Source organism: Carassius auratus, chromosome 4 (genome assembly GCF_003368295.1).
Source record: "Carassius auratus strain Wakin chromosome 4, ASM336829v1, whole genome shotgun sequence".
Classification (NCBI taxonomy): Eukaryota; Metazoa; Chordata; class Actinopteri; order Cypriniformes; family Cyprinidae; genus Carassius; species Carassius auratus.
Genome location: NC_039246.1, coordinates 26,270,828 through 26,292,396, shown reverse-complemented (window position 1 = coordinate 26,292,396; position 21,569 = coordinate 26,270,828). Strand labels below are relative to the sequence as shown.

Here is a 21,569-nt window from a genome sequence, read left to right as displayed (position 1 = left end):
TGTGTGTGTGTGTGTGTCTATATATATGAGAGGTCTTGTTATCTTGGAAATTGAAACGGTCTTGTATCTGAGCATTATGGGAAAATACACTTTAATAAACTGATTAATTTTCTGCCTAATTGCCTTGTTTAAATTTATATAGCACAGTGGCTCTGTAGTTTTCAGACATGGCACTTGACGATGACAACGACAAGACTCTTTTGAAAGAGGCAAATGGAAAACCCCCGCTGCAAGCTTGATGCGATTTCAGTGCCGCTTAACATTGGGAGCTAACATTCCCCAGCGGGCACCGACTGCCACGTTATCTGTCTCTTGTGTTGTAGCAGTATTGCTTAACAACTCTCGTATGGTATTTGGCCCTTATCTCAATGGGCAATCTAACCCTATGGAGAGAGCACTCCGCTCCGCTCTAACAGCAGCCCAGCAGGTAAGCTGAACCCCGGGCCTTGAGTTACGCTGCACTCCCTGGCTCACTTTTCAGGTCAGTTGTCTGCGCTGTCGGTTTGGGCATACAAAGAGCACAAGGGAGGCCCTGTCTGCAACCCCTCGATGGTTTGGACCCAACGAGAACTCCCTGGTGTTTGTGTGAACGCCGCAGTCGGGTCCGTTTGAAGAGAAACACTTTAAAAGACAAAGCGAGAGGGAAGAGTTGACTGAAAGCAGTGTGGATGCTTAAGAGGCTCCATGTAAAAGGGAGGAGAAGCGGTGTGGGACCCAGGGGAAGAGAAACAGTGCTGCAAAGACTCAACACTTCCACAGGATACAAGACAGGGAGAGAGGAGGAAAGACCACCAGTGAACGCCTAAGTGTGAGAACAAAGTAAATCAAATTTGGGAAGCAGGAACTGGGAGGCCCCATCCACCACGATTTCCACAGCCAAGTTGCATCACGACACCGTTTGAACTTTAATACGCTAACTTCAATACAATAACTATGAAGGTTGTTTATTGACACTTACTTCTGTCAGCAAAGAACCTTTAACATCCATGGAATCTTTCCATTTCACAAAATGTTCTTTTGGTTTGGAAAAATGTTTAGATCTTTCAAATGTTCTTCACACTAAGGAAAAAATGTATCATTGTAGAATGGTTCACTGAAAGGTTCTTTTGGTTCTTCACTCTTAAAAATAAAAGTTCTTTATAGTGGAAAAGGTTTTTAAGTGTCTTTCAAACTAATAAAACCCAAGAATGATTTTTCACTCTTAAGAATTGAGGTCTCTTATGTTCATTGATGGTTCCGTGAAAAACTTTTAACATCTACAGTATGGAAACTTTCTATTCCATAAAACGTTTTTTTTATCTTTATCTTTATCTTCAGTGTTCTTCATCAGGTTCTTTAGGGGAACTGAAAATGGTACTTCTATGGAATTCTATGTGAAAACCCTCTTTTGGAGCCTTTATTTTGAAGAAATATTAAAGGTTATTAAAGTTATCTTCATGCTGAGTAAAGCGTTGGTTCTCTTTCATATCTTTCACTAAAATATTATTTTGGGGAAACAAAAAAGGTTCTTCTATGGTGAAACCCCCTTTTTATTTTTAAGATCATACAACATGTTTCTGCACATTATCAACTTTGTTTCTGGTGCCATCTTTATTCATTTGTGTTCAGGGTTGGTTGGGGTGAGAGTTGCAGTCGGGCAGAAACTTGATCTGACCTGCACCGACAGCAGCGCGCTCTCCTCCCCTCCTCTTTCTTTCAGTCTCTCTGATACGTCTCTCCCACCTTCCCCTCTAGCTATGGCTTGCTATGACGAGGGGCAGAGATCAACGCCCTGATGTCCTCGGAGCCAGGTGGGAGACACTCCATCTATCACAAGCAAGTGACTTTTGCGATTCCACAACAGGACTGTAAACAACAGACTCATTGTAGGTGCAGGTGCTGAATGCTATGACTAAAAGAATAAAATGGACAAGGAAGGAACGTGTTTAAAAGTACCTGAAACATTAACCATCTCCACCTATTGTTTATGTTTGTTCAACCTTAGTCCATCTACTCTGTCAAATATAAAACTGCTCAGTGACCTTATGAGTAAATCTAGTTATGTAATGGCTTCGCAGGAATCCTTTATTGAATGCTCAACAAGAATAAAGTGCACATAAATCACTCTATACTTCTCAATTACTCATCCATGTAATTCTTAAAATCTCTTCCCGAGTACTGTACATACAAAATGAACATAGTGCAAATAGACCATCACACGTGTAAATGCAAGTATATAAATATTTAATTTGGCAACACGTTCACTTTTGCACGGGCCGCATAATTTATTGGTGACGTAAAGATACTCAAACAGCAACTGTTTTGATACACTTGGTTACAGAGCTGTCTGCGCAGAGATTTACTCAAAAGGTTCCCCGTCATTAAACGGAATAAAAAGCCTACTTACAACAGGGAACTCCTTTAGCCAACCACAGGTGCCGGCATTGTTCTTACTCTTTGTGTGGCACTATTTGAAAGGCAGCAGTAGCTGTGTATGCTGAGGTTAGCAGAGCCCGCTGTATGCCAGTAAGGTGTGCCTTGCATTCCTCTCAAACAAAACACATACACACACCACCTGGCCCAACCTGAGTGCTGCCGATTCACTCGTTTGTAAAACATTTTGTAAGTTTAAAGCTGAGTCAGTATTGGGCAGCATGAATGAGCATTGGCTCTTGTGTACCTGGTGATGGATAACAAGAGCTCTGGAGTCTCTGGATAGGTTGAATCATCATTAATTGTCTGAAGCGTCTTCAAAAAGGTAGTTGCATCTGCAATAACTTTTAAAGAGAAAAATCATAATCGAAAAATGAAAGCAACAATACATGGGAAATGAAAAGGATTTTTAGAATTAAATGATGATGGTTAGCAAGGTGCTTCAGTGTGGCCGAGACAAGATTTAAAGCAATTAAAATAATAGAACATATGAAAGACAGAACGGAATACATGTTGATTAATGGAAAACTGACATATTATTTATAGAGTTTTAAATAAAAAAAGCAGAAATTGCATTAAATGGACAAGCCATACACAGGATATTAATATAATATGGTACTAAAAAATTCCAGAAAATCAACAAGGTAGACTGCAACCCCAGAAATACAATTATATACAAATATATGTAAATGAAATACAATTCACCAACATAGTTGAAACTATTCCTGTTACTCTTGCACAAATGGTGTCAGTTATTTCATAGAAACTGAGCTTTGTTATTACCCAGTTCTGATTCAGTTGCTGAGACTTTACCTGTTGCATTCCTTGAATTAAAACGAAGTGTTCCTGAAAGGCTTTAAATAGAAGTGACAGGATGCATTTCCGGTCTTTTTGATAGTATCAATGTTCCATCAATGGTATCTTCCTCTTGGACTGGTTTAAAAGACTGGTTTACTTCATTTGTGAAATACCCCTAACATGCCTACTTTAAGCAACTGATGTCTTGATTTGATTTTCACAAATCAGCTTCCTGGTTGGGGGAAGACTAAGGAACTTCTACAACTTCCGGAGGCGCAACCGATTGTGTTGTTATCATGAGCACTGACAGAGAACATCATTAAGGAAGATTTGTCCTAACTGAGACACGTGACAATATCATAACCCTAAGATCTCTCTTTGACTTTTAAACTCAAATCTAATGCTTCATAGCCATTTCAAAAGAGGAAGAAACACAAAAATTCACATTTTACCAGGAAGTTCACACCAAGTATTAACAGGTAAGATGCACTCTTTAGCTCCTGGGTGGCTTGCTAAAACATTGGGTTTTGCACAAGGGTTGAAGGTTTTAAAGGTAATTTTAATGCTCTGGCGTCAGACTTGTATATACGGTTTTTGTCCTCCCCGTGTGCCGTCATTTCCCTTATTTGGTTTTTCCTGTCCCTAATTAGCTCTTCATTTGTTTCCATCTGTGTTTTATTAATAAGCTCGTTTTCTCCAGTGTTCTTAAGCCCTGTTTCCCTGTCTCCAGCGTCCGCTGTCAAATGTCTGTTCCCCATGCTATGTGTGCACATTCATGTCTGTAGTTTAGTCTTTATTTGGATTAATGAAGATTGCTCCCTGTGAACTACTCTGAAAACTCCTCGCTTCCTCATTCCTACACCGTAGCAGTAATTGAATCGTGACAGAACAGTGGACAGAAAGTGAGCGGTGCCTCTTCTCACTGTGTTTTCCGTTTTTTAAAAGTGTTTTTAATATCCCATTTGTTTCTCTTCGATCGAGCCTGCTGGCCGCAGCTTACAAGTACGCTGGCCATCCCTGAGTCAAGTCCACAGGCAGTTCCCGAGTCAGGCCCGCTGGTTGCAACTTTGTCAAGCATGCTGGCCACTGCAACATAAAGGCAGCAGGCCGCCTAGTTCACCCATAATCGGAAGAGGAGAAATGACTAGCTCAGGGCCCTCTTCCTTGCCTGAGAGCGTTCCCCCGAGCTCACACCAGTGTTGGCTGAGCCCCCGAGTTTAGCCCACAGAGGGCTCCGGTGCCTATTGCTGGCCAACTGAGGGCCTCAGACCCCATAATCCTTCCCAATTATTTTTTGTATGTTTTCATGGTACTTCAGAGCAAAAAAAACCCCAGAAAAAACGAAAATGATATAGGAGGGACTGTCTTACATTCTTGTATTTGCATTGATTGTCCCAGTGTGTCTGTTGCTCTGCAAAGGTTAAAATGGTTTATTGGGTTTCTCAAGATACCTATATGTCATCTTTTAAATACTCAAGATGTCATCCTACACAAATATCTCCAACAAAGAGTCGACTAACATTAGAAAAGGGTGGATTATAGAGGATTGATGACTGTTTCCTGTCACACCTGCCCTGCCCATTGTAAAATCACTCCGATTCTCAATCTACTCTTATAATTTCGATGACAATTTTAACTTAATTCAGTGACTGGGTTATGCCAAATGCCCGTGAGCTCCAACTAATTTAGCAAAGAAAAAATTCTTCAGTTGACAGCGATATCTGAGTTATTGAGATCTTTCAAGTACGTTTTTACAGAGCAGATGAGAAAGTATGCCTTTTCTTTCTCCTCATAGGAAGTTTCTTTTGTTACCAAACAAACATGAAGAATAAAACCTATTATCAGCTCCAGTAACAGGTTGTCTTGACAAGTTACTGTCAAATAGATCTTCATAGGAGATGGATGATAAATAATTTATCACAAAAAGTCCAAGCACATAACATATAGAACAGTATTCACTTAAAAAAATAAAGGTTCTTTATTGGAATCTATGGTTCCATGAAGAACCTTTAACATCCATGGAACATTTCAAGGGTCATTATAGTGGAAAAGGGATCTGGAGAGGAATAAGTAAGAACACTAAGAAAACAGAAAAGTTCTTTGGGGAAATTAATGGTTCTATGGCATCATTGCGAAAACCTTTCGGAACATTTATTTTTTAAGAATGTAGAAAGTAAGTCAAATTATTATGAATATAATTCAAAGCTGTTTTGAATTTACATGCGTTTACATTTAATGCTAATCTGGTCATTAGTTAAAAAACAGTAAAATACGTGTTTATGTTTTTTTTTTTTACTTATTGGACTTACAAATGCATGACTGACTATGGAGAACAGCTTCACTTTGGACTAAGCACAGCAACCATATAAAAGCCATCTGTGCTGGATATGCACAGAAGAGTATAAGATTATGCTAGTTGCGATAGAGAGAAAGAGAGCGAGAGAGAGAGAGAGAGAGGGAGAGAGAGAGAGAGAAAGAGAGAGATCTGCGCGCTGTACTCGCCAGTAAGACTCTGCACGCACCGCGCGCTTTCTATCTGGGAACTTTCAAAAAGGATTCGTTATAAACTCATCACCTTCATGTCGGCTCTGCTGAATATTTCCTCACCGATGCTATGGTTACCTTTATTACGGTATGTATCTTTAGAAAGTTTGTTTGGTCGGACTGTTTCCATGGATCGTTCGATGGCAATCTGAAGGTCTTTTGGCACTGTTGCGCATTTTCTCTTGTTCTCCAGGACAGTTTCTGCGCGATTAACCATTGAAAAAGATCATACAGCGATTATTTGCTCGTAAAACAACACATTTTGTGACAGCAACAACTGCGTAATTTGCGTTATTGCTCCATAACATTAGAGTAAACGTGTCTGAGGAACTTTCTGCACATTTGTGTATTTGGGAAGAATGTGAATTGCTCAGAGCCTCGGGCTGAACTGAAAACCAGTACGGGCAAATTCACTTCTTACCTTTCAAAGTGCTCTTCTCTTTGCGCACAAAACAATAGAGGGCCGAGATCATTTTTTTCTTCTTCTAACTATAGAAGTGTCTAGATCTGTCTATAATTGTAAATGTTAGCTTAACTTTGCATCTCTCCAAATATAGAAATATTTCTTGAGAAAATGAAAGGTTCAAATGCAGTAATTTGAAAAGTTGCTTGACTTTAACTGATAAGACAACACTAAAACTTAAACGCAATACTTAAATGTTGTCTAAACATTTTGCTATTGAGTCTTTCCTCCGAGAGCTGGCTGAGATTGGCAGACAATCCCTAAAATAGATAATCCACATAAATCTGTGCTGGAGATGCCAGTGCTTTCAAAGCCCTTTAAGTTTTTCGGAGGGTTAAACTTGCAACTGGAAGTTGCATGGATGTGTTTTTTTTTTTCCACTTGTGTTTTGATAGTCCTGTCTGTGTTTGTTTCTGCTTATGTTTCCCTGCTGTGTGTGTGTTGAGGGAAGTCTTGTGCAGACATGCTCCTGAAACAAGCATCTGTCAAATAAAGGATTTGACACGAGGCATCCACTGATGGGGAGGCTAAAGGGTTAATGCAAATCATTTAGATGTACTGGTGAACATGTGTCACAATAAATATGGAATCAGACTGCGGTGAACCTTTGGCACTATTTGAGGACTTTTCTCTAATCTGTATTAAGTCATTATAGAGATTAATAAATCACAAAATCTGAATTTCCTGCTATTTTGATGACTTGTAAAGACAAGTATTTATTCTGAGTGAGAACGGAAGTAAAGGTTTCTTTAGTAAGTGTATGTAAATAAATACTTGACACATTATTTATAAAAAAAATAACAACAACAAAAAACGAAATTGCATTTTCTAGATTTGAAGTTGTATCTATTTTCAGAAAACCATCTTAACCAGGCCTGGTGACATTGCACACCTCTTACACAACAGGTGTTTTAGTCCACTTGCTGATAGGAAAACACTTCACATATGTGAATTTCTCAATTATTATGGCTTTGAAATGCTTCCAGGCTCTACAGTAGTCTGAGTTCATCTGCGTAGTGGCTCTGGAAACTGTAGTGGTAAATGTTTGGCCAGTTGCAGTGGATCCTATCTGTCACTTTAAAATGGGAACAGCAAAAAATGTTGGCTGGCCATCAGGGGATCTCATCAACTTTATCATCACAGTCTCTTTTTTTGTTCACCATTTTTAAACTGTGGGAAATTCACAACGCTGACCATATATGGATCTTCTCATTATAGAATTCTTTATGTATGCCCAATCATGCAGATAGATAGAGCATGAAAATATATGTTTCATCTTGATAAACGTGTCTTGGCTGTTTTCATATTTCGAAAAGTGCTTCGCTAACCGGTTACAAAGTCTAAACTGTCAGTACACTTCACTGGCAGACCCATAATCAAAATGACAGATGGCAGACAGGCAGAAATACATCATTTATCAAGGCCAGGTTCAAAGAAATTAAGCACTTCTTTGTAACTCTTCATTTTCTTAGTAACTCTTCGTTTTGCATAATATTGATAATTGTACAGAAAACAAAACCTTTAGTTATAGCTAATAATAGCACAACAATACTGCACAGCTTAACAGCACAGAATTTGTAAAAGTGTTTCCATTCTTTTCTGTCACGTTTACCTTATCAGCACAGTATTGATATTGAATGACATGGTACATGGAAGCATGGCATGCTGGGTATTCTAATACTTTCATACTTGTGCTTGTACTTGCACTGTTTGCTAAGTGGCTAGAAGAGCAAATGCTATACCAGAATTTGACTGTGCATTTCCATATGTGGCTGTAGTTTTGCTAATACTGAGAATCCTAAGCAGAGCATAAAAAAAAAAACATTCCAGGTGTTAAAAAAAATGATCTGTTGGGTATTTTGGGCTAAAACTCCACAGACACATTCTGGGGACACCAAAGACCAATATTACATCTTGTAAAAAGGGGCATAATAGGTGTCCTTTAAACGTGAAGCCGTGGTAGAAATATCCACACTTCTGAGTAGGAAGTAGCTACAGCTTTTGTAGTTTGTATCCTTGACAAAGTGTTGCTGTCAGCTGCCAAACACCCATCTATCAAATTACATTGAAATAACCAACATGATCATGTTACAAACTCCAAGGTGTGTTAATTACACTAACTGTTTGGCAGTGAAACCCAAAAACAAACATTCAGATCTTTTCCTTGTTTGTGAGATCTGCATCTTCTGTTTATGATTTTAAAACTAAGTTACAGACTCATTTTTTACTCTCGCATTTAATTCATTATAATTCTTGTTCTGATTTTAACTTATGTTTTAGTGTGTATATTTAGTATTATTCTTTTTATTTGACCTTTTCTCTTTTGTACAGCACAGTGGTCAACTCTTGTTATGTTTATTTATGCTTTATTTTTTATTTTGAGTGAAAAAGATATCGTATACAATGTTTTCGGAACCTTTTAAATAACGTTCTAATCATGACTGGACATTATGACACTCTTAGAATATTAAAAATAAACATTCAAATAATTTTAGAACGTTGCGAGAAATGTTTGATGAAACTTTAAATAATGTTCTAATTCCGACAAGAAAGCTGGACGTTCTTAGAATATCGAGATACTTTACAATCATTTCTAAATAATGTTTCCACTGTTTTTATAACCTAAATATTTTGCCTGGGATGCTGCTTGTGAGACCAAGATGATAACTAGAACTATAAAAGTCTTAAATCTTAAGGAATTTACCCCTTTACTGGTGTTATAATCGCTCTAATAGTGCCGAAAATGAAGGCACTGGCTGCCAAAATTTGACATATTTTTCAGTCTTGTCATATTAACTTACACTTGTCATATACCATTCAGTGTGTTGGCCGATAATCAGAACTTACCAAAAACACATGTCGACTGAATGATGTGTGCTGAAGGGAGGCATGACACACACTGCCAAACAGCTGTAATGCGTCCTCTACACTGATCGCTTAGCGAACAACGCACGTCACGAGGCACTGAAAACATGAAATGCTAAGCTAGCTTAGTTCATAAAAACACTGCATGTGAACTAGAGTAAACTAATGCTCACGTGTACATACTTTGAGCTGATAGTTTACACAGCTTGACTAGCTTTCGATATTGAAAGTCTGAAAACCTTCGACAAAAACCCACCAATAAATCATAACAACTGAAATGTTTGTCTTCTGAACTTAATATGCAAAGTTAGACTGCATCTGCATATGTTTGCTTGTAAGGAAGGCCACCACTTGATGGGTTTTAAACACTGCAGGTCAGGTCTTACATCTCAAAAACATTCAGAACCAAGCCGAGATGAATCCAGATGGAAGTTAGTACAGGGTGCTGGTCAGGAAAGGAGAGTGTCCAGATGGGGGGGGGGTCTATTTTTTTGCTCTTTTAGAGGAACATCTGGAGGCAATTGGACAGCATTAGGGTTTAGACGCTCTTCTCTGAAAATCCTGGGTGGATTTCTTCCGCTGGCATGCTGCCTCCTAAGCCATTCTGAGTCCATCAACTTGGGTAGCTCTTCTGAAACACACAAAAAATATGTACGGTCGCAGTGTCATGTCCAGTAGATACCATTAGATAACATGTTATTTTGAAAGATGCTTTCAACTTGCCAGTGGATTGCTAACAGACAACACTTTTAAGTGCTTTAACCCTTTTAACCATTGTACTATTTCTATTTCTCCGGTGATATGTATGCATGTTTCAATCTCAAACAATAGCTTAACAGTTCATAATGCGCTTCAATGGAAAACGCTTTCCAAAGCTAAAACCTAACTCCATGTGACTGAAGTATACAAAGTGTATCAGTACAGTATCTGTTCTGTAGTAGACATGTGGCACTGCTCCTCTTACAAACCCAGTCTGTCAGAAAATAACCCTAAGAATGGGAAACTGGTTGTGGACTTTCAGTGTTGGGGAAAGTTACTTTTTTTTACCGACCTGGGTTGAACTTGCTAACAACAAATAAATTAATAACAATAACAGTCTTACTGCATTTTTGCTTATTTTTATGGTTGAATTTGACTGTCAAAGGTCATCAGTGAGATTAAATACATAAAGTATATTTGTGTCATTTAACAGATTTAATTATTGCAGGTCTGCATCGTATTCTGAGTTAGCATTTTGCTGTTTTTATTAATTTCTAGGAATACTGAATGAGTTTTTGAGCAAGAGAGATGAATAGATGCATTTTTATATTTAGTCTAGAACTACAATTTTTCTCAAGATGAGAAGAGTTCTCAATCAATAAATGAAAAACAAAGTAACTTGCATTATCTATTTGAAAGTGAACCTTTGATATTATGTTGTAAATTTAAAAGTAATGCGTTACTAGCTACTGGAAAAAAAGCAATCATATTACTTTGGTCAAATTACTTGTAATGCACTGTGTATAATCATATATTTACGCAGATGTCTAAATGGATTCGGCTGAAAAAAAACAAATATTTGCTGTAAATATGTCAATATGTCAATACAAACTGGCCATTGAGTGGATTAGTCAATGAATTCTAAAACTGTCCAGTTCATGTTGACCGTGCAGCTCCAATACCTGTGTTATCTAAGCGTGCCGGACTGAACGGTGTGTTAAATGGTGCATTGGTTGGTGTGAAGGCTGTTGCTAATCTCAGGCCAATCCTCTAGGAGTTAAAAGCTCAGGGAGTTGTAAGCCTCCTTGGCCAGTCTTAGATGATGTGCGTAGGTGGTGAAGAAGCCCCAATGCCGAGGCCACCGACACAGTGCTGTGAGAGATTAACACCTGTCATACATGAACATTCTATTCTGTAGGTTTGAACTTCACGTGTAATCGAAAACAAGAAAGAAATATGCATGCAATTGCTTGTTATTTGTTGTATATCACAGCTGTTTGACGGAAAGGTTTGCTGTTGGGAGAACGGGTATGCTGTGCAAAGTCAAAGAAACAAAATTCATTTTTATTCAGACTTCTAGTGACCTTTTGGTTACTGTTCTAAAATGAAGGAAACCATAAGTGTTTATAAGGATTAATCCCGAGGCAAGAGCAGAGCTGTGCATCGAGTGGCCTAAACCAGTTAAAGGAGATCAAGGACCAGATTTTGACGCCTAATGCTCTTGTGTCCTGAACTAAAAGTTCACGGAGCGTGCTGTTTTATGCACTTTAATATTATGTCATTATAAAATATTGACTTGAAAGCCAGGTCTTTTGTTTTCCAGTGAAAACTAAAACAGCTACTAGCAGGCCCATAGCTGGTAAGGTCACAAGACTCAGGTTATATAAAAAGTAATTCCTTTTTGCTGAGATCAAACTGATTGCGGAGGACAGTTTTTTGTGAGAGTCATTTGTGTGTAAGTGAAAAGGAATTTCTTGATGTAGTTTCTGAGGTAATTTACTTCTAAGGCGATGGACTTGTGAGCTCTTAAACAATGCTTGCTTGTTTAGCATTTAGCCAAGGAGGTTGTTGGGCTGTTATCTGTCGCCCTCACTGCATCTATTTTGGCTGATGAGGAGCATCGCCAGATTAAAAAGGACCCAGGGTGATTTAAAAACAATATCCCTCTGAATCGCTGAAGATCAGTCCACTCCTAGAGCTATGAATCTGTCCAAACCTGAAATACAATGTGATAACCTTAAATATGCTGAATGTGTTGCATAATTTTTATTTAGCCCAAAGAAATGACGACGTGCCGTTCATCGTACAAACATAGTTATCAGCACTGCACAACAATTAGACTAAGTCTTAGCAAAAATGTAAAATGGCTGAACGGTTAAGCTTGTACTGTACGAGCTCACCAGCTAATCATCACGATTTGTGTTTCGAACTTGATGCCACTTGAAAAGTCTTATCTTGTCCTGGACTTTTCACAATTGTTCCAAGCACGCAGACAGCTTTTCTCATCTCTGACCTAGTTTAAATGCATTAGGGCGTCAACAAATTTGGGCATTGCTAAGAAAGCAACCCAGAGTCCATTAACTGCCCTATCAGCTGACTAGGCCAATCACATGAACTTAGCGTGTCATTCCAGGCGCTTAAAACAGTCTGGTGTGGTTTGGCTGGGAGCTTGTGAGTGAACTGCCACCCAGGGAAATGGTCAAAATCATTCACCACTTAAAATCATTCACTACTTTCATGTCATGCTCAATTTGGGTCAGACGTGAGAGTTTGTGTATAAGTGATTTATCCCCCAGGTGGGCATGTGGCACCCTTACGAAAGGAAAATATATTTACCAATATATTTCTTAAAATATATTGTGATATATTGTAATATATTATTTACCCTTTTTATTTTCTAATATTTTATATTTTTGAATACATTTAATAATATATTGATGATACATATATTATATAATATACAAATGATTGCCGCTTTCAATATATTGCAATATATTGGAAAAAAATAAATATATATAATAATATATGCTAATATATTACATGATATTTTCCAATATACTGCAATATATTTTTGTTTCATAAGGGCAGACACCATTTTTCTCCAGTTTAATTGTATTAAGGGAATCATTGCGGCCCACTGTGAGTTTGGGCACTTCACTGAGTTTGGCTTTTGCTTTGTTATTTCTAGAGATGTTCCGATACCCTTTTTCTCTTCCCGATACCGATTCCGATACCTGGGCTCAGGGTATCGGCCGATACCGAGTACTGATCCGATACCTGGGTGTGTATCTGTATATACAGCTGTATATACTACTAGCCCTGTGTAAATTGCTAGAATTCTTTTTATGGTGTGCTTCAGACAGATCCCTCAATAAAACATGAACAAATACATGGTGAACTACTGTATTTATTACAGTATTTTTATTATCTAACATGAATTTGACAGTATTATTTATTTTCATATGCAAAAAAGAACTTCAAATGCAGCCAAAAATCTAACACCGCAAACTAAAAAAGGTATTTAAGTTTTACAATATAACTGTATAAAAAAACTGCAACAAATAAGTCTAGGAATATAAAAAAAGATCTATTAATCAGATAATCTCTTTACAACAAAACAAGTAAAAAACAAGCAACCATCTAGGCATAATTATTATTATTATAGAGACGTATTATTATTACTGTAGGCTACAACAGTAGCTTTATATATTGTCAATTTACTCATGTAAACCAAACATTTATTTTAATGGGCTGCCATGAAGATCTTTGAGTGTCTGTGTTTATGATATGACAGTATTCTCAAATGAAACGGTAAATTCTCATGAAGTGACGGTTTATGCGTTCGTGTCCTCATGACACACAGCAGAGACTACAAAACAGCGAGCTCTCGCGCATCTGTGCCAGTCACCCACAGAGATGTAGATTTTGCGGGAGTAATATTTAAATAGTATTTTGCAGTTTAATATTCACAGACACTAGTATATATTCGGCTACTGTCTGGAGCCCTGCGCTTTGACTTACACGGAAGCGACTGAACGCAGCTGCCGGTACTGAATATACTTGAGAGTCTGTAACTACCGGTACTACAGAGACATACTGCTAACCACTGATCTATAATATAGAAGCGGCTTCACTGTCTTTTGGCAGTTTAGAATGTGATGAGTGATCCAGTCATATATAGATCAGGGCTGCTAACGCGTTTTCATTTCTTCTTCGCTGCTCTAAACAGGGGTTGCTTGTGGCAACACAGCACAACTTCCTGTGTTTTCAATGCATTTTGAGCAGCGAAGAAGAACCGTGCAGCGGTTAGGCAAAGCTTGCGGTCATAACTAGGTATTTTTTAAGACAATGGTATCGGATCGGTATATGGGTTCATGTACTCGCCGATGCCGATGCCAGAATTTGTTGTGGTATCGGAGATATTTCCGATACTAGTATCGGAATCGGAACAACTCTAGTTATTTCAGTTGTTTATAACGAACAATGTTGTAACCCCTTTTCATTTTTATCAGAAAATTATATAATGTCTGTTATTGTGCGTTAATCATATTCAACAAAATAACTTAGAAAGCAGCCTTAAATATGTTCTTAATTGTCTTTAAAAAATACAATTACACTTAGTTTACTCAAAATAGTAATGTTACTTTGTGAAAGTGCTTTTTGCTGTCTTTTCACTTTCTTTTTAAAAAGGAAAATATCATTGCAAACTCCTATAGCAAACTCAATAGCCTTATTTTATATTGCACATAAATCCTGAATCCTTGCACACAACAGTTTATATAAAACAGCATAAAAATATCCCAAGAGTCTTCTGAAGTCATCCACTATATGAGGAATATTTATCAAAATGTATTCAAAACCTTTCTATCTGCTGCATCTCTTGATCCTCTTTCGTGCCAGCACAAATTTGTACTGGTGCAATTTTTTAAACAGCTTTTATTTTCATTAGTTCCTCACAATTAGCTAATATGACTTCAGAAAAGTTAGAATAAAATGTACTAGACATACTGTAAGATCTAGTTCTCTGGTGGGTTTTGTGTGTGTGTGTGTGTGTGTGTGTGTGTGTGTGTGTGTTTTGGAGCCATCATTGCATGCTGCATCAATATTCTTCAAATGCACCCCCTCCCCCAACGTACAGCTAGCATGGAGATTTACACTGAATGATAGTGTGAGCAATTCCATATTAGCATTGCCATACTGCAACTTTTTACTTAGAAATGGTGAAGCACTTGGTTCAGTGTCTCAGGCTGATCTGCAATCATTTGTGATGTTATTAGAATCTCCCCCTACCAAACCTCTATTTGGCACCTTCCTGAAGACAAACGTTTAAGCTGCTGTTCATCCAGGAAGAGACATGAATGCACATCTGTGCTCCTGTGAGACGTGAACTTCCTGCATTTATGCAACATGACAGAACAAGGCACATAAAGAAACATGTCATGGTCTTAGAGATTTTAAACGTGTTCGAGAGGAAAGCTCTCGGAAAGGCCCTCTGCATGGATCAGACCTTAAACTCTTGTTAGTTTAGTGAGGGATCGCATTAGCCGTGCTTCCTAGAAGGTCTCCGACAATGTTTGCAGCACATGAAGAAACACAGCTAAGTATTTGAGCGTAGTTAAGAGGATGTGAAGGATTATCTATTCAAACATGGTCGAAAGAGATTCAAGTGCATGTGCTTCTCTCACATCATTTGTTGTGTTATAAATAACACTTCAAGCGAACCAAGTTGAACTTTAATGTGACCGAGTTGCTCATAATAGGTAAATTTTGGAAGCTTAATGTAGAAGAAGCCTTTTAAAACCTTGCTGGACATATACAAACATAGCCAAGCATTTGATCGCACTTAAGAGGATGAAAAAGATTATCTGTTCAACCCTGGTCTGGAGCTCCAAGTAAATTTCCACCCCGTGTTCACCTGAATGAACCCAAATAGTGAGAATAATTGATGTTCATTCCAGTTTCTTGCACTTTTGTGCACTTTTCCCCAGAGGCTATGCATTTATGGGGTATAAGATGCAAATTGTGTTGACAAAGACGAAGCATTTCAAATTGATGTTTTTCTGTTCTCAATTAAAGTGCACATGGGAATGTTGCACAATTAAATTCATATAAACATTACAACAAAATCGTAACCAATACACATACATTCTCACAGGCTCTCTGGGATGGTCATGTAACTCTTGCTTCAGTATGAGCACAGCACATTTTTGGTTCAGGCAACAGTTGTATGTTGTTATGCAATGTCTTATTTTTTGTCTTTCTTTAATGCTGCTCATGTGGCAGTTAAAATGACAATTTTTTATTTTTGTTTTTTATATATTTTTTTCATTTAAATCAAATTAATGTATTATATTTAGGTTAATTTTTTGTGTTTTTGTAGATTTATGGTAATAAATTATATGAATGGAATAGTTAAGTAAAAAAAAAATAGGGAAAAGGTGAAACTAAAAAGTAAAAAAGTGAAACAAAAACATTTATTATTATGAAAATTAATTAAAACATTTTAGATGAAATGTACTGTAGGTTTTACAAAACATGTTTTAGTTGTTAGCATGTTAATATCTTTAGTTTTGTTCCAAATTTGAGGCTGATATCGCAAAAAAATTAAATTATTAAGATTTTGTTAGGGCACAGTACAAAACGTTTCCACAAGATAAAAAACACTTGAAGTTCATTCTGTTCACTCGGAGTTATTTTTCACTGGAAATATTTTTTTCTGGACCAGCTTTTCACATCATGTCCTTTTTGTGTGTGTGTGTGTGTGTGTTCACATAGCAAATGCCAAAACATTTTGTATCATTAAGATACAGTAAACAAACAAACAAAAAAAACTAAAAAACTTTATTTTTGTCAAGATTGACCAGAGACAAAAATTACAGAAAAACACCAGAGGGTTGATAACAAACCCCAAAATACTCTGTCACAGGCCTGTTTACATTTTAGGAGGCTGTTATGGTGTATTTTGTTTTGGCCTTATTTTGATTCTTAGCAGATTTACTGCCTGAGAATTTAGTGTAAATTTGATCACTTTGTGTCTTGTTAAATGCCCTGCAAATGTAGATTGGATTTGGTTTATCAAATTTAGATTATTAGCACACCTTGGAATTAAGTTAATTCCCTTGCAAAATTCTTTACTACAGATTATATATTTAATACAATTATTCAGTCACTACTTCAGTAATGTGGTTGTTGTGAACTCAGCAACTGCACAGGCAGAAAAAATGAATCTATAAAGGCAATGAAACGGAATAATTTTCGACACCACTGCCTGTAAGGTGACTTTGTCATGCCGTTCCTCTTTTTAAGTGCCAACGTGTAATTTGCGGCATCACCCCTGCCAAAAATCGAAATTAGTGATGCTTATTGACCGATAATGAGGACGGAGTGATTAACAGTCTCCTCTGGGCAGTGTGGGTCTGATTCACACTCCCTCATTCACCTGTGCCTTTCAGACATCAAGATTTCAATCTCTTAAACAATAAAGGTCAGTGTTGCTAGTACGCAAAGACAACTGGCTGCAAACTTGTGACATCAATGAAAAATTAGATAATTTTCTGTAAAATCCAGTTGAACTAATCTGAACTCTGTGTCAAATGATAAGAGATCAAACATTCCTACAGAACAAGAGGTATTTTGTGTCCGTTTTCGTCATTAAAGTCTAATTTAAAACCAATCGTTTATATAACAAACCAAGAATCCCATGACACTATCAACCATCATGCCAAGACCAAACCCTGTAGTTCTTCGAAGGCAAGACATGTGGCCTGGGGCAGCGTAAAGATTAGGAAGCACACTGCATATTAATTTTCATCTCACACTTATGCCAAATGGTCCTTTGATGTAGCAGCTGTAACCCTTGATTGTCTGCAGCACGTCTGTCTTTGTGCATCAGTGTCATCATTAGTCTTCAGTTCCTACACTTTGCAATGTAGTCTGTAGTTTTGACCGCTCTAGATGTTTTGCAGCGGCCACAATAGCTTGCATTCTCTCGTTAAATCAGTTTGATTTCAGCTGATCCCAAAATGCACGGTTGAGACGTTGTCAGTGTCTGGTTATTCAGGAAGACCTGAGAAGAATGTCTAGTTACGAGTTAAGAAAAATAATTCGTATCCTTGTCATACCAGGAAAGTGACGAATCTGATGATTGCCAAGTGAGGCCTGCCGCTTGCATACTGTTGAAGAGAAAATTGAGAAGCTGTTAACTGTAATTGTTAGTTTTAAAGTAACCACACAAGATTATGGTAGGCCACAACTCTTACCTTATTTAGCATGGAAATCTGCACTAAATATCACCAACAGCTCACAGAGGACGGACCTTCTTGCTTGAAGCAATGTGGAAAAATGCACTATTGTGTTAAAAGAATACAGCAGTTTACCCAAAATGGAAAAAATATTAATATTGTTTCTGACTTAAATTTAGATTTGACCATTTTTAGGTTACCCTTTGCAGTGCAATTAGCATTACATGTGTTACAGTATTTCTTTATCCTTATTAATGTTATAAAAAACATCTGTTCATGTTAGCTTAGGTCTATCACATAATAGTAAAACACATTTTCATTTTAATAATGTCTTGGTAGATTTTAATAATGTATCGGAAGGTTTTGAAATTAACACTAGTGAAGTGTTTTTCATTGTATTTTCATTTTCATTCACTGACAGTGCACAGTAACTAACTGTTACTAGAAAAATCAAGAAATGTGCTGCTAGTTTTTTCCATGCTTTTACAATAAATCCTTCAAGAGGACCCAAAACGACTATAAAGTATCAAAAAAGTCTCATAAAAGTTGACTTGTACGCTGTATGTTTTAATGAACAAATCGAAATGTAAGTGGTTCTTGAAAAGCTGTAGTCCCTATTAATTATAATTGCATGGGGAAAAAGTTTAAGTACAGAAATAAAAGTTACACAGATGAATAAGTGATGTATTTTTTTCTTGAATCCAGTTTAAATAACCTTTTATACTATCATGATATGGTGTACTCTAATGATGCTCCAATGATTTAGCAGACTCTGCTTTTGCACTTTGTGGTTTCTGTTTCATGCTATTGTGCTCCGCCATGAAACAGAACGTACACCGGGCCAAATAGATGTGCCAGGAGCTCAAATAAATATGCCAAAAGGGAGGCCACAAACACGCTCATGTGCATGTCACTGCAGGCCATCTTTTACCGCACACCCATTAACTGTGTGCCTTGATGGCATGCAGATATTCTGGAGAAGTGCCACCGCTTATTGTCATGCAACAATGAGCTTCATGAGAATTCAGTGCTGTCCACAAGGCCAAAAAAAAAGAAAAAAAAAGAAAGTTGATTGCTTTTGTTTGCTCTATATTTATAGATTTATATTTATAAATCCGTCTTCTGTTTCTCCACAGATCTTACAGGTGAATCTAGTGATGTCCATCTTGCTGTACGTGATGTTCCTCATGTACCTCTATGGTATCTCAGCTTCTACGATGGACACGCAGCGGCCCACGCAGGACCCTATCAACACACTCATCATAAAGCTCCTGCAGGCTGACATCAGTCGCAGCCGACAGAAGCAGGATGACGTGCTCCCTTCCTACACCTTAAACCCACCCTCAGTGACGGATTACAAGGAGAACATCAGTGACCAGTCCATGACGGACATCTCGACGGAGCTTCTGCGTCAGCACAAACGTTACAACTCGCCCCGTGTGCTTCTCAGCGACCGGCCTCCGCTGCAGCCGCCACCGCTCTACCTCATGGATGACTTCGTCAGCAACCAGGATGGCAGCGGTGCCAACAAGACTCGGCAGAAGCGCAACACTGAGCACAAGAGCTACAGGGGCGAGTTTTCAGTATGTGACAGCGTCAGCCTGTGGGTGACGGACAGGACCACTGCTGTGGACATCAAAGGACAAGTGGTCAAGATTTTGGGGTCTGTCAATGCAGGACGCACAAACATCAAGCAGTACTTTTACGAGACGAGATGTGACACCGGCAAGTCCCCAAAAGGGCAGCTGTCGGGGCATCGACGAGAAGCACTGGAACTCACAGTGCAAAACCTCGCAGACTTTTGTGCGTGCTCTCACTCAGGATGAATCGTCGGTGGGATGGCGCTGGATACGAATAGACACCTCGTGCGTCTGCGCGCTCTCACGCAAACACCGCAGGACGTGAAAAACACCTCAGCCGCTTCTCCACTGTCTTTTTTATGTTCCCTGGGGGAGGGCTGTAAATATATAAATATAAATTATTATTTAAGTTATATGGAATGCATATAGTTTATACATGTCTATGTATAATGTATAAATATACTTGTTATTTATTTAAGTTGTTTGCAAAAAAAAGAAAAAAAAAGAGAGACTTACAATAATATGCAATGCCGCTAAGCTACAGGAGCATTGCATGCTGAATTGTGCCTTGCTCACGTATCAGAGTCAAAGGACACATCACCTGGACCTTGGGAACAGTTGCAATGGAAAACACAGATCACTCAATATCATATTAACTTCAGTATTGTTCATGAAAACCAGTTTTTCTACTGAAACAGGCTGCCAGTATATCCTCTTCGTGTCTGGGAAAACGAGTCACAGTTGGGATGTTGTCATATTTTGTTTGGAAATGTGTAAACATACAGTATATGTGTATCAAAACTGCATGAAATACCTAAGAAGTATATATTTTCTAAGCACTCCTATTAGTGGTTTAAAGATGCAGAAACTTGTGCAGAGAGTCACTCCTAGCAGAACATATGAACCAAAAAGTGACGGTTTAGTGATACACAATCTGGGCAGTATTTTGAATTCTAGATGGCCTTCTGAAAATGTTTAACATCATTTTAGAAATTGAATTGAGTGCATTCCAACATAGCCGCAATGAAGTGGGAACGACAACATCCAAGTATTGACTTTGAAGAGTCCAATCATGAAATTATTGCTCACCATCGTGTAGCTCAGTAGCCCTGAAGAAGCTCCTCAGCAAATGGAGGATCAAAGACTCCTCCCACTAGCCATGCCCTTTTCTGAAGCCCTGCCCAGTCTACCAGAAACAACCAGAAATAAGCTTACTACACTTTTAGTCCCTTTTCGATCACCTGCCATGATCAGTAGCAACTTGACCACCTTAAAGAATGAAGCCAGCACACATAAGAGCAGCATGTAAACAAAATGGGCCGTCGCTAATGACAATGCAGTGTTATACAGAGGTAAAGCTGCCTTAAGACGATGTGCATACTTGCAGAGCTGGGATTTGAACATGTAATCTCCCCCTTAATAGGGTTTCCTCTTGTCAGACTCTTCTTAGGAGATAAGCATTTCGCCGGTGCGCTGCGGCTAAAAAAGGCCTGCTGTACATTTATATAAAGAAACTTGCTCATCGCTAGTCAGGAGATACTAAGGTGAAGATTAGCAGATACTAAGATTTGCAATATGCAATGACTTTTTGCATGGATCATGAATCAGCCTCTTGAACAAATTAACATGATTTGTACTCCTTCACATTAAATATGATATCAAGACAACACGTTTGTCAGCAAAGCGTATAAGAGAATGTAGGCAGCTTTTGTTCAGGCTTATTTTGGTGACGTATGACCCAGGTCACCTTGATTGGACAAGCCGTCCAAGTAGCCATAAGAATCCAAAAATATACCACCTACATATCATATTTACTTTTGTACCGGCATATAAAACTTGCAGGTTAAGCCAGGATGGGGCCCAAACCCATTACTACATCAAGTGAAGTGCCAAGACTTCGTCCTCCAAGGTCTGAGCATAAAGCTTTATTAGCATGAATTGTATTATATTGCGACTATAAAAAGATCAGTATAAAAAAGTGTTTTATTGCTTTTTAATGCTTTCACGGGTTGCTGGATGAAAGGCACTTTTTACGTTTTTTTTTTTTTTTTTTGTGGCTGATGACTCTGTTCGTGACCTGATATTCAGTGCTTGTATTGGATGGGAGGTTGTGAAACAGAGAAACAGGGTATGGGCTCAGATTTGAAACCACAGACCACCAAGGATACAACACACCTTTTTCAATCT

General features: G+C 38.1%; 1 pseudogene; it reads left to right on the top strand.

Moving 5' to 3' along the window:
* Positions 1 to 5,687: 5,687 nt before the first annotated feature.
* LOC113064258 (neurotrophin-3-like) lies at positions 5,688 to 20,806 on the top strand (annotated as a pseudogene).
* The last annotated feature ends 763 nt before the right edge of the window (positions 20,807 to 21,569 follow it).